The sequence below is a fragment of the Hydractinia symbiolongicarpus genome, chromosome 8 (genome assembly GCF_029227915.1).
Source record: "Hydractinia symbiolongicarpus strain clone_291-10 chromosome 8, HSymV2.1, whole genome shotgun sequence".
In the NCBI taxonomy this organism is placed as follows: Eukaryota; Metazoa; Cnidaria; class Hydrozoa; order Anthoathecata; family Hydractiniidae; genus Hydractinia; species Hydractinia symbiolongicarpus.
Genome location: NC_079882.1, coordinates 30,033,466 through 30,047,678, shown reverse-complemented (window position 1 = coordinate 30,047,678; position 14,213 = coordinate 30,033,466). Strand labels below are relative to the sequence as shown.

At 34.9% G+C, this 14,213-nt stretch overlaps 1 long non-coding RNA gene across 1 annotated transcript; it reads left to right on the top strand.

Annotated features, from left to right (window-relative positions):
* The first annotated feature begins 1,230 nt into the window (after positions 1-1,230).
* LOC130655115 (uncharacterized) lies at positions 1,231-3,144 on the top strand. Its single transcript, XR_008984566.1, has 2 exons — positions 1,231-1,659; positions 1,795-3,144. It is a non-coding gene; the product is annotated as an uncharacterized LOC130655115 (long non-coding RNA).
* Positions 3,145-14,213: the final 11,069 nt, after the last annotated feature.

Below are 14,213 nucleotides of genomic sequence, written 5' to 3'. Positions count from 1 at the left end.
GAAGAATGTTATTTCTTGGAGTCCAATTGTCTCATTTATCACATTTATCAGGTCACAGTCCAAAGTTAGTTCAATTAAGTCCCACAGTCAATCGTTTCACTGTTAAAAGCGATATAACTTAGTAATGTCGGAAAATATCACTAAATACATAATGGTACAAATATGTGACGCAACCGTTGTAACTCAAACGGATTGATACTGCCAACAAGTCAATGAAATGTAGTTTTTGAGAATGTCTTTATTTCTTCAGCGCGTGCTAACGGCCTGGATTAATCCCACAGTAAGAAAAGACTTATTTATCTAAATTTTCGAATAAAGCGCTACCACAGAGCCTAGTGTAATCGCTGAATTCCAGCAATCATGTCAAATTAAGAAGAATTCTTTGGGGTTCAATTGGCTCATTTATCACATTTATAAGGTCACAGTCCAGAGTCAGCTTAATAAAGTCCCACAGTCATTCGTTTCACTCTTAACAGCAATACAACTTAGTAATATCGGAAAAAAATCACTAAGTACATCTTGGTACGAATGTGTGACGCAACCGTTGTAACTCAAACAGATTGACACCGTTGGAAAGTCAATGAAATGTAGTTTTTGAAACTGTCTATATTACTTCAGCGCGAGCTAAGGGCTAGGATTGGTCCCACAGTAAAAAATGACTGATTTATCTTAATTTTTAAATAAAGCGCTACCACAGCGTACAGTGTAATCGCTGAGTTCCAGCAATCATGTCAAATTAAGAAGAATGTTATTTCTTGGAGTCCAACTGGCTCATTTATCACCTTTTTAAGGTCAAAGTTCAAAATCAGTTTAATAAAGTCCCACAGTCAATCGTTTCACTCTTAACAGCAATGCAACCTAGTAATAGCGGAAAAATATCGCTATATACATGTTGGTACGAATATGTGGCACAACCGTTGTAATTCAAACGGATTCACACAGTTAGAAAGTCAATGAAATGTAGTTTTTGTAACTGTCTCAATAACTTCAACGCGAGCTAACGGCTAGAATTGGTCCCACAGTAAAAAATGACTCATTTATCTTAATTTTTAAATGAAGCGCTACCCCAGCGCCCATGCAATCGTTGACTTTCGGCAATCAAGTCAAGTTAAGAAGAATGTTATGTCTTCGAGTGCAGTTGGCTCACTTATCACATTTATCAGGTCACAGTCAAAAGTTAGTCCAATTAAGTCCCACAGTCAATCATTTCACTGTTAAAAGCGATATCTATATATTAATACGCCTTGTGTGTGTGTGCGCACGGTGAGGCCACGTCACACAAATCACAGGTCATTTTCTTACGACGTGGCGTTACGCTAAAATTTACCAAGTTAAAGAAAACGCAAATCAGGGGGTTACTATATAAATATTTAATTCTCTTTTCTTATTTTTTTTTTTAAATAAAACTCTTTTTCCTTACTCATTAAAACTAATTTTTATTTTAATTTCAAATGGTTTATTTGTTATTTTGTTGTAAAAGCCCCGCTGGTCGTTTAAGATAGAATAATTAAATTTTACCCCCGGTTTACCATGTGCGCGCCGTATCTCACGGAAACAAAGTTTATTAACTGAAAAATGAAAACCGAAGCGAAGAAAGTTGTCTCTTTTTCAAAGTAATCCTGAAAAAAGTTATTTCAAACAAGGTTTACTCATCACGAGGTTAGATTAAAGCTTATTTGTTTCTTCTATCTTTTTTGTGTTCTGGGACCGAAGTTGCTTTCTTTTAAAAAAACTATCGAATTCGAATGATAATTCGAATCTAAGAAGTAAATAACAAAACTGTTGTCATTGTAGAGCGACTGTTGATGTCGAGCGAGAATAAAAAAGTTTATGTTGTTGCCAGAAATATTTGTTATAAAGAAGAAAAACGTACGATAATATAACGTCGAAAAGAGAACTGATTAGAAATGTATCAGACAATTGTAGCTAGCTATACATTTTAATTTGTTTTCTTTGGGATGAAGCGAAGTTTAATAATTGAAGTAAAAAACTGATTGGTCTTTTATCCAGAGACGCTAGCTAACTGAGAAAGCCAAAAAAAGGCAGGTGTGTTGTTTAGTTTATCTGGTAAAGAGATAAGTTTAGGTGTGTAACGTTTTTTTTTAACCGTTTTAACTTTCAGAGCTCAGCTTTTCCTTTAAATTTTTAGTTCCTTGTTGAGTCTTAAATGCGTTTTCTTTTGACACAATTTTTATAAGAATCTAAAATGTAAAGCGACGTTTTTAAGCCGTTTACACGCTTCCAGCTAAACTTTCCCTTTAATATAAAGTTAAATATGTTTTGTCTTTAGCCTGAACATATTTAACATTTTTTGTAAGAATATACTCTAAACAATGGGTCAGAATATCCTAAGAATGTCTAAGCTTGGTTGTTTCTTTTGATATAAAAATTTGTATGACTGAACTTTTTTCTCTCCAAAACAATGGGCAAGTACACCAGGGAAAGCTAAGAACATGAAGGCCGAAACGAAAAAAACAAACACTATTCTTATAAAATACAGCGTGTATATAATAGAGAAGAGTTTATATAAAATGTAGAAAGTATTTTTTCGTTGTTACTGTTTTTAACGCTACGAAGTGGTTGATGTCGTTATAATAAACCTTAATGTAAACAAAGTTAAATCAATGTTTACATTTGTTACGTTACCGTTTAAAATAATATTCGATTCTTCAATTCGAAAACACTGCATTGTTATCATGCACTGCACGTTTGCGCATTGGGAAGGTTGCTATATGCAATAGACTAAATAGCTAATTTGGTATGATGCATTAGAATCTGTACGTTGTGGAAACTTTGCAATAACCTTATTTGTGTGACTTATCGATTTTTTCTAATGTCTGGTATACCATTTTCCCTTTTATATTTCGGGTATGACAAAGCAAGTATATAGTTTTAACAGATTTGTTAGCCACCTTCGATTTTGTTAAACTTTTTGCATTTTTATTTGTTGCTGGACATGCTTATATTTTTAAGCGTTCTGCTTCAGCGGGTACAAATATAACGCAGATTGTGAGCAACTTCAATCCCAGGGTTTTTTTCTCTTTTATTGTTATTTTTTTATTGCTGCACATATTTATATTTTTGGACGTTTTGTTCTAGTGGTTATAAACTAGAATAATACAAATTGTGACTTTTAAAGATTCATATTACTGTGTTGTATGTTTTTGTTTGAGATCCCTTACATCGGTTTAATGAGAGATTCAGTGGATTCCCCAACGGGTATTCAGCTAGTAACTTAGTAATATCGGAAAAATATCACTAAATACATGTTGGTACGAATATGTGACGCCACCGTTGTAACTCAAACGAATTGACACCGTTAGAAAGTCAATGAAATATAGTTTTTGAAACTGTCTCTATTTCTTCAGCGCAAGTTAACGGCTAGGATTGGTCCCACAGTAAAAAATGACCTATTTGTCTTAATTTTTAAGTAAAGCGCTACCAAAGCGGCCATGTAATCGCTGAGTTTCGGCAATCATGTCAAATTAAGAAGAATGTTATTTCTTGGAGTCCAATTGTCTCACTTATCACATTTATAAGGTCACAGTCCAAAATCAGTTCAATTAAGTCCCACAGTCAATCGTTTCACTGATAAAAGCGATGCAACCTAGTAATAGCGGAAAATATCGCTAAATACACGTTGGTAGGAATATGTGACACAACCGTTGTTATTCAAACGGATTGACACCGTTAGAAAGTCAATGAAATGTAGTTTTTGAAACTGTCGCTATTTTTTCTGCGCGCGATAACGGCTAGGATTGGGCCCACAGTAAAGAATGACTTATTTATCTAAATTTTTAAATGAAGCGCTACAACAGCGCGCAGGGTAATCGCTGAGTTGCGGCAATCATGTCAAGTTAAGAAGAATGTTATTTCTTGGAATCCAATTGTCTTATTTATCACATTTATCAGGTCACAGTCCAAAGTTAGTTCAATTAAATCCCACAGTCAATCATTTCACTGTTAAAAGCGATATAACTTAGTAATGTCGGAAAATATCACTAAATACATAATGGTACGAATATGTGACGCAATCGTTGTAACTCAAACGGATTGATACCGCCAACAAGTCAATGAAATGTAGTTTTTGAGAATGTCTTTATTTCTTCAGCGCGTGCTAACGGCCTGGATTAATCCCACAGTAAGAAAAGACTTATTTATCTAAATTTTCGAATAAAGCGCTACCCCACAGCCTAGTGTAATCGCTGAATTCCAGCAATCATGTCAAATTAAGAAGAATTCTTTGGGGTTCAATTGGCTCATTTATCACATTTATAAGGTCACAGTCCAGAGTCAGTTTAATAAAGTCCCACAGTCAATCGTTTCACTCTTAACAGCAATACAACTTAGTAACATCGGAAAAAAATCACTAACTACATCTTGGTACGAATGTGTGACGCAACCGTTGTAACTCAAACAGATTGACACCGTTGGAAATTCAATGAAATGTAGTTTTTTAAACTGTCTCTATTACTTCAGCGCGAGCTAAGGGCTAGGATTGGTCCCACAGTAAAAAATGACTTATTTATCTTAATTTTTAAATAAAGCGCTACCACAGCGTACAGTGTAGTCGCTGAGTTCCAGCAAACATGTCAAATTAGGAAGAATGTTATTTCTTGGAGTCCAACTGGCTCATTTTACACCTTTTTAAGGTCAAAGTTCAAAATCAGTTTAATAAAGTCCCACAGTCAATCGTTTCACTCTTAACAGCAATGCAACCTAGTAATAGCGGAAAAATATCGCTATATACATGTTGGTACGAATATGTGGCACAACCGTTGTAATTCAAACGGATTGACACAGTTAGAGAGTCAATGAAATGTAGTTTTTGAAACTGTCTCTATAACTTCAACGCGAGCTAACGGCTAGAATTGGTCCCACAGTAAAAAATGACTTATTTATCTTAATTTTTAAATGAAGCGCTACCACAGCGCCCAAGTAATCGCTGAATTTCGGCAATCATGTCAAATTAAAAAGAATGTTATGTCTTGGAGTACAGTTGGCTCACTTATCACATTTATCAGGTCACAGTCCAAAGTTAGTCCAATTAAGTCCCACAGTCAATCATTTCACTGTTAAAAGCGATATAATTTAGTAATATCGGAAAAATATCACTAAATACATGTTGGTACGAATATGTGACGCAACGTTGTAACTCAAACGGATTGACACCGTTAGAAAGTCAATGAAATATAGTTTTTGAAACTATCTCTATTTCTTCAGCCCAAGTTAACGGCTAGGATTGGTCCCACAGTAAAAAATGACTTATTTGTCTTAATTTTTAAGTAAAGCGCTACCACAGCGCCCATGTAATCGCTGAGTTTCGCCAATCATGTCAAATTAAGAAGAATGTTATTTCTTGGAGTCCAATTGTCTCACTTATCACATTTATAAGGTCACAGTCCAAAATCAGTTCAATTAAGTCCCACAGTCAATCGTTTCACTGATGAAAGCGATGCAACCTAGTAATAGCGGAAAAATATCGCTAAATACATGTTGGTAGGAATATGTGACACAACAGTTGTTATTTAAACGGATTGACACCGTTAGAAAGTCAATGAAATGTAGTTTTTGAAACTGTCGCTATTTTTTCAGCGCGCGATAACGGCTAGGATTGGTCCCACAGTAAAGAATGACTTATTTATCTAAATTTTTAAATGAAGCGCTACCACAGCGCCCAGGGTAATCGCTGAGTTGCGGCAATCATGTCAAATTAAGAAGAATGTTATTTCTTGGGGTCCAGTTAACTCATTTATCACATTTATCAGGTAACAGTCCAAAATCAGTTCAATTAAGTCCCACAGTCGAACGTTTCACTGTTAAAAGCGATGCAACCTAGTAATCTATATAATAATACGCCAGTTCCGTGTCTCTGTGACAGGCAAAGTTGATATCGTCATTTTCCTTTGATGTTACTGAAAAAAATCTTTGATGTTGCCGAAAAAAATATGTCTTCTTTGTCGTGAAAAGCCGCGAGTTTTGTGTGGTTTGTTAAATGAAGTTCTAGCACAAAGTAACGGAAATTGTGTTTGCAAAAAAGATGGCTGTCCTTTTTAAGCATTTGTCTTCTCTTGCCTTTAAAATAAATCTTTACAAAATCATTTAAAAAGGGGCATGGTATATAAATGAAGTATAGAAAGGTTTGTTTATGTTTTTTAAAGTTTTGATGATATTATTGATGCGAGACATGTTTGTTAGCTAGCATCAACCACACCAACAACAACTAGCTAGGTAGCTAGGATTTTATAAATATGTAGCCATGTTCTTTATACCTAGCTAAGTCTCCAGTTTATATTTAAGTGACCAGCTATTAGCTGCTGTAGCTACCTTATGTTAGCTTCAGTTTTATGTTGCTTTTTACATGTAAGCTAACCTTAGTGGTCTTTGCTAAGAATGTGACTGTAACTTATTTTAATTGACATTTTAAGCTTAAATTAACAAGCCACAACAACTTTTAAAAAAGTATTACATAATATTTACGAAGAGTTTAAGGACTGTTTTTAAGCAAATAATGTATTTTTCACAATTTGTGTATGCAAATAATGTATTTTTCACATTTTGTGTAACTAAACTTATATATATACATCGGTTACATGCAATATGACGAAACGATTTTTATTTAACATGTAGTAATTCTGGTACCTTAAGTGTAGTGATTTTTGTTGTTCTAGATGTTCTGACTAAAATGTTTTTGTTTATGGCATTTTGTCTCAATTAAGAAAAGTTTCAACTTTTTTGAGGGAGTACAACACCGAAAAAACTTGTGTTTTTTTTATATTTTATATAAATTCTTACCGGTCAGGACTCTGTACAACATACCGAAATGACTGATCCCTCTCTATTTATAAATTTGATGCGTTCCAAATCACAGTTTTTTGAAATTTTGGGTAATATTTAATGAGCACAAGATGCAAATACTGATTTTTGTTGAATCAGAAGTATTTCCTACAACCATTCTTTTTTACACTTTTGTGGAGAAAAAGTGTATGCAATATCATCAGAATAATAGATTTTGTTGCAAACTGTTTTTCTTTTTCACATTTTGGATTGAAATATTGTTATAAAGGGCATATATCAATAGACATATATATATATATATACCAAAATAATTAAATTCTGCAAACTTTGATTTTGTCGTTCACCTCTCATCTTTTATATTTTGATTAAACTTTTGAGGAAAACCATAGGAATTATTTAGAATTTGTATTTTGTGTTTCAAATTTAGTGCAAAAATTTAACTGTTGTGAGGGAGGACCATATGCAATTATATATACTAAAAATAATAATTTGATATTCTACAAGTTGTATTTTTTTATGCACTTAAATGACTGCTTTTTCTGAGTTGAATTTGATGGTTTTCATGTCAATTTTGTGGAAGATTTTATGGCTGAAGACAATATAGAACATGCCAATTGAACTGATTTTTGTTCATATTTTGATTTACTCCTCATAAACCTTTGTGTTCTACATTTATTGTAAACTATTGTGAGGAAGGACCATATATATATATACAATGTTTTCAAAATAATGATTTTTGTTGATTAGAAATTTACTCCTTGCTCATTGCTTTTTCGACATTTCAGGTTAAAATGTTTGGTAAAGTCAGTATGGATCATTAGACAAAAAATTGTTTTGTTAACCGGTTAATTTTTACATTTTGTGCATATTTTTGCGGGAGAGGATGGTATGCAACCGAATAAATGATTTTTCAAAGTTTAACTTTTTATTTTTAGGTGTTTTGTGTTTGTTTAAGTTTGGCTTTTTGATATTGTTCAGGTTGTATTGTTGTATAAGCATTTAGGGAAAAGACAATGTTTAAAATGCGTAAAGAACTTATTTCATAGATCTGTGCTTACTGTTGCAAGCCTTTCTTTTCGACACTTCAGATTAAAATATTGAAGGTTTTCAACATAATCACATAATAAGATGTATACATATTTGAGATGTGTTATTTCTGACATTATTATTATTGTTGTCGTAACTGTCTGGGTTGTGACTGTCAATGTTGTAACTTTCTACTAACTAGATTTTACACCTTGCACGCCGTTGTTTTTCATATTTTGTCTGAAGTTTTGTTGGGAGGATTTCATGCAATTTGACATTTGATATTTTGTGTTAGATTTTAAGAACTTTTTTGTTAAATTATGACTTATATACTTTCTTTTTATGCATTTTCAGATTATTTTTTTTTGTAAAAGACATATTTAATATACTGAAATATTTGCTGATGTCATCAAAAATTCAAATGACAGAACTTTTCAATTGTTTTTCTGCCTAAGTGGATTTTTCCACGGGCCTAATCGACTAGTATCAGAATAATATCGCTAAATAAATGTTGGTACGAATATGTGACCCAACCATTGTAACTCAAACGGACTGACACCGTTACCAAGTCAATGAAATGTAGTATTTGAAACTGTCTCTATTTCTTCAGCGCGCGCTAAGGGCTAGGATTGGTCCCACAGTAAAAAATGACTTTTTTATCTTAATTTTTAAATGAAGCGCTACCACAGCGCCCATGTTATCGCTGAGTCTCGGCAATCATGTCAAGTTAAGAAGAATATTATTTCTTGGAGTCCAATTGTCTCATTTATCACATTTATCAGGTCACAGTCCAAAGTTAGTTCAATTAAGTCCCACAGTCAATCGTTTCACTGTTAAAAGCGATATAACTTAGTAATGTCGGAAAATATCACTAAATACATAATGGTACAAATATGTGACGCAACCGTTGTAACTCAAACGGATTGATACTGCCAACAAGTCAATGAAATGTAGTTTTTGAGAATGTCTTTATTTCTTCAGCGCGTGCTAACGGCCTGGATTAATCCCACAGTAAGAAAAGACTTATTTATCTAAATTTTCGAATAAAGCGCTACCACAGAGCCTAGTGTAATCGCTGAATTCCAGCAATCATGTCAAATTAAGAAGAATTCTTTGGGGTTCAATTGGCTCATTTATCACATTTATAAGGTCACAGTCCAGAGTCAGCTTAATAAAGTCCCACAGTCATTCGTTTCACTCTTAACAGCAATACAACTTAGTAATATCGGAAAAAAATCACTAAGTACATCTTGGTACGAATGTGTGACGCAACCGTTGTAACTCAAACAGATTGACACCGTTGGAAAGTCAATGAAATGTAGTTTTTGAAACTGTCTATATTACTTCAGCGCGAGCTAAGGGCTAGGATTGGTCCCACAGTAAAAAATGACTGATTTATCTTAATTTTTAAATAAAGCGCTACCACAGCGTACAGTGTAATCGCTGAGTTCCAGCAATCATGTCAAATTAAGAAGAATGTTATTTCTTGGAGTCCAACTGGCTCATTTATCACCTTTTTAAGGTCAAAGTCCAAAATCAGTTTAATAAAGTCCCACAGTCAATCGTTTCACTCTTAACAGCAATGCAACCTAGTAATAGCGGAAAAATATCGCTATATACATGTTGGTACGAATATGTGGCACAACCGTTGTAATTCAAACGGATTGACACCGTTAGAAAGTCAATGAAATGTATTTTTGAAACTGTCTCTATAACTTCAACGCGAGCTAACGGCTAGAATTGGTCCCACAGTAAAAAATGACTTATTTATCTTAATTTTTAAATGAAGCGCTACCACAGCGCCCAGTGTAATCGCTGAGTTGCGGCAATCATGTCAAATTAAGAAGAGTGTTATTTCTTGGACTCCAATCGTCTCATTTATCACATTTATCAGGTCACAGTCAAAAGTTAGTTCAATTAAGTTCCACAGTCAATCGTTTCACTGGTAGAAGGGATGCAACCTACTAATATCAGAAAAATATTGCTAAATTCATGTTGGTACGAATATGTGATCCAACCGTTGTAACTCAAACGGACTGACACCGTTAGAAAGTCAGTGAAATGTGGTATTTGTAACTGCCTCTATTTCTTCAGCGCCCGCTAACGGCTAGGATTGGTGCCACAGCAAAAAATGACTTATTTATCTATAATTTTAAATGAAGCTCTACCACAACGCCCAGTGTAATGGCTGAGTTCAAGCAATCATGTCAAATTAAGAAGAATGTTATTTCTTGGAGTTCAATTAACTCATTCATCACATTTATCAGTTAACAGTCCAAAATCAGTTCAATTAAGTCCCACAGTAGAACGTTTCACTGTTAAAAGCGATATAACTTAGTAATGTCGGAAAATATCACTAAATACATAATGGTACGAATGTGTGACGCAACCGTTGTAACTCAAACGGATTGATACCGCCAACAAGTCAATGAAATGTAGTTTTTGGGAATGTCTCTATTTCTTCAGCGCGTGCTAACGGCTGGAATTGGTCCCACAGTAAAGAATGACTTATTTATCTAAATTTTTAAGTGAAGCGCTACCCCAGCGCCCAGTGTAATCGCTGAGTTGCGGCAATCATGTCAAGTTAAGAAGAATGTTATTTCTTGCAGTCCAATTGTCTCATTTATGACATTTAAAAGGTCACAGTCCAAAGTTAGTTCAATTAAGTCCCACAGTCAATCGTTTCACTATTTAACGCGATATAACTTAGTAATGTCGGAAAATATCACTAAATACATAATGGTGCGAATACGTGACCCAACCCTTGTACCTCAAACGGATTGATACTGCCAACAAGTCAATGAAATGTAGTTTTTGCGAATGTCTCTATATCTTCAGCGCGTGCTAACGGCCTGGATTAATCCCACAGTAAGAAAATACTTATTTATCTAAATGTTAAAATAAAGCGCTACAGAAGCGCCCAGTGTAATCGCTGAGTTCCGGCAATCACGTCAAATTAAGAAGAATGTTATTTCTTGCTGTCCAATTAACTCATTTATCACATTTATCAGTTAATAGTTTAAAATCAGTTCAATTAAGTCCCACAGTCAATCGTTTCACTGTTAAAAGCGATGCAACCTAGTAATATCAGAAAAATATTGCTAAATACATGTTGGTACGAATATGTGACCCAACCGTTGTAACTCAAACGGACAGACACCGTTAGAAAGTCAGTGAAATGTGGTATTTGTAACTGTCTCTATTTCTTCAGCGCCCGCTAACGGCTAGGATTAGTCCCACAGCAAAAAATGACATTTTTATCTTAATTTTTGAATGAAGCGCTACCACAGCGCCCAGTGTAATCGCTGAATTTCGGCAATCATGTCAAATTAAGAAGAATGTTATTTCTTGGAGTCCAATAGGCTCATTTATCACATTTATAAGGTCACAGTACAAAATCACATCATTTAAGTTCCACAGTCAATCGGTTCACTGTTGAAAGCAATATAACTTAGTAATGTCGGAAAATATCACTAAATACATAATGGTACGAATATGTGACGCAACCGTTGTAACTCAAACGGATTGATACCTCCAACAAGTCAATGAAATGCAGTTTTTGAGAATGTCTCTATTTCTTCAGCGCGTGCTAACGGCCTGGATTAATCCCACAGTAAGAAAAGACTTATTTATCTAAATTTTTAAATAAAGCGCTACCGCAGCGCCCAGTGTAATCGCTGAGTTCCGGCAATCACGTCAAATTAAAAAGAATGTTATTTCTTGGGATCCAATTATCTCATTTATCACATTTATCAGGTCACAGTCCAAAGTTAGTTCAATTAAGTCCCACAGTCAATCGTTTCACTGGTAGAAGGGATGGAACCTAGTAATATCAGAAAAATATTGCTAAATACATGTTGGTACGAATATGTGATCCAACCGTTGTAACTCAAACGGACTGACACCTTTAGAAAGTCAGTGAAATGTGGTATTTTTAACTGCCTCTATTTCTTCAGCGCCCGCTAACGGCTAGGATTGGTCCCACAGCAAAAAATGACTTTTTTATCTTAATTTTTGAATGAAGCGCTACCACAGCGCCCAGTGTAATCGCTGAGTTTCGGCAATCATGTCAAATTAAGAAGAATATTATTTCTTGCAGTCCAATAGGCTCATTTATCACATTTATAAGGTCACAGTCAAAAATCAGTTCATTAAAGTTCCACAGTCAATCGTTTCACTGTTAAAAGCAACACAACCTAGTAATATCAGAAAAATATCCCTAAATACATATGGGGACGAATATGTGACGCAACCGTTGTAACTCAAACGGATTGATACCTCCAACAAGTCAATGAAATGCAGTTTTTGAGAATGTCTCTATTTCTTCAGCGCGTGCTAACGGCCTGGATTAATCCCACAGTAAGAAAAGACTTATTTATCTAAATTTTTAAATAAAGCGCTACCGCAGCGCCCAGTGTAATCGCTGAGTTCCGGCAATCACGTCAAATTAAAAAGAATGTTATTTCTTGGGATCCAATTATCTCATTTATCACATTTATCAGGTCACAGTCCAAAGTTAGTTCAATTAAGTCCCACAGTCAATCGTTTCACTGGTAGAAGGGATGGAACCTAGTAATATCAGAAAAATATTGCTAAATACATGTTGGTACGAATATGTGATCCAACCGTTGTAACTCAAACGGACTGACACCTTTAGAAAGTCAGTGAAATGTGGTATTTTTAACTGCCTCTATTTCTTCAGCGCCCGCTAACGGCTAGGATTGGTCCCACAGCAAAAAATGACTTTTTTATCTTAATTTTTGAATGAAGCGCTACCACAGCGCCCAGTGTAATCGCTGAGTTTCGGCAATCATGTCAAATTAAGAAGAATATTATTTCTTGGAGTCCAATAGGCTCATTTATCACATTTATAAGGTCACAGTCAAAAATCAGTTCATTAAAGTTCCACAGTCAATCGTTTCACTGTTAAAAGCAACACAACCTAGTAATATCAGAAAAATATCCCTAAATACATATGGGGACGAATATGTGACGCAACCGTTGTAACTCAAACGGATTGATACCTCCAACAAGTCAATGAAATGCAGTTTTTGAGAATGTCTCTATTTCTTCAGCGCGTGCTAACGGCCTGGATTAATCCCACAGTAAGAAAAGACTTATTTATCTAAATTTTTAAATAAAGCGCTACCGCAGCGCCCAGTGTAATCGCTGAGTTCCGGCAATCACGTCAAATTAAAAAGAATGTTATTTCTTGGGATCCAATTATCTCATTTATCACATTTATCAGGTCACAGTCCAAAGTTAGTTCAATTAAGTCCCACAGTCAATCGTTTCACTGGTAGAAGGGATGGAACCTAGTAATATCAGAAAAATATTGCTAAATACATGTTGGTACGAATATGTGATCCAACCGTTGTAACTCAAACGGACTGACACCTTTAGAAAGTCAGTGAAATGTGGTATTTTTAACTGCCTCTATTTCTTCAGCGCCCGCTAACGGCTAGGATTGGTCCCACAGCAAAAAATGACTTTTTTATCTTAATTTTTGAATGAAGCGCTACCACAGCGCCCAGTGTAGTCGCTGAGTGTCGGCAATCATGTCAAATTAAGAAGAATATTATTTCTTGGAGTCCAATAGGCTCATTTATCACATTTATAAGGTCACAGTCAAAAATCAGTTCATTAAAGTTCCACAGTCAATCGTTTCACTGTTAAAAGCAACACAACCTAGTAATATCAGAAAAATATCCCTAAATACATATGGGGACGAATATGTGACGCAACCGTTGTAACTCAAACGGAATGATAGCTTTAAAAATTCGTTGAAATGTAGTTTTTGAAACTGTTCCTATTTATTAAGCCCCCCATAACGGCTAGGATTGGTCCCACAGCAAAAAATGACTTATTTATCAAAATTTTTAAATGAAACGCTACCACAGCGCCCAGTGTAATCGCTGAGTTCAAGCAATCTTGTCAAATTAAGAAGAATGTTATTTCTTGGAGTCCAATTGGCTCATTTATCACATTTATAAGTTCACAGTCCAAAATCAGTTCATTTAAGTTCCACAGTCAAACGTTTCACTGGTAGAAGGGATGCAACCTAGTAATATCAGAAAAATATCGCTAAATAGCGATTAGCGATATAACTTAGTAATGTCGGAAAATATCACTAAATACATGTTGGTACGAATAAGTGACGCAACCGTTGTAACTCAAACGGACTGACACCGTTAAAAAGTCAATGAAATGTAGTTTTTGAATGTGTCGCTCTTTCTTCAGCGCCCGCTAACGGCTAGGATTGGTCCCACAGCAAAAAATGACTTTTTTATCTTAATTTTTGAATGAAGCGCTACCACAGCGCCCAGTGTAATCGCTGAGTTTCGGCAATCATGTCAAATTAAGAAGAATATTATTTCTTGGAGTCCAAT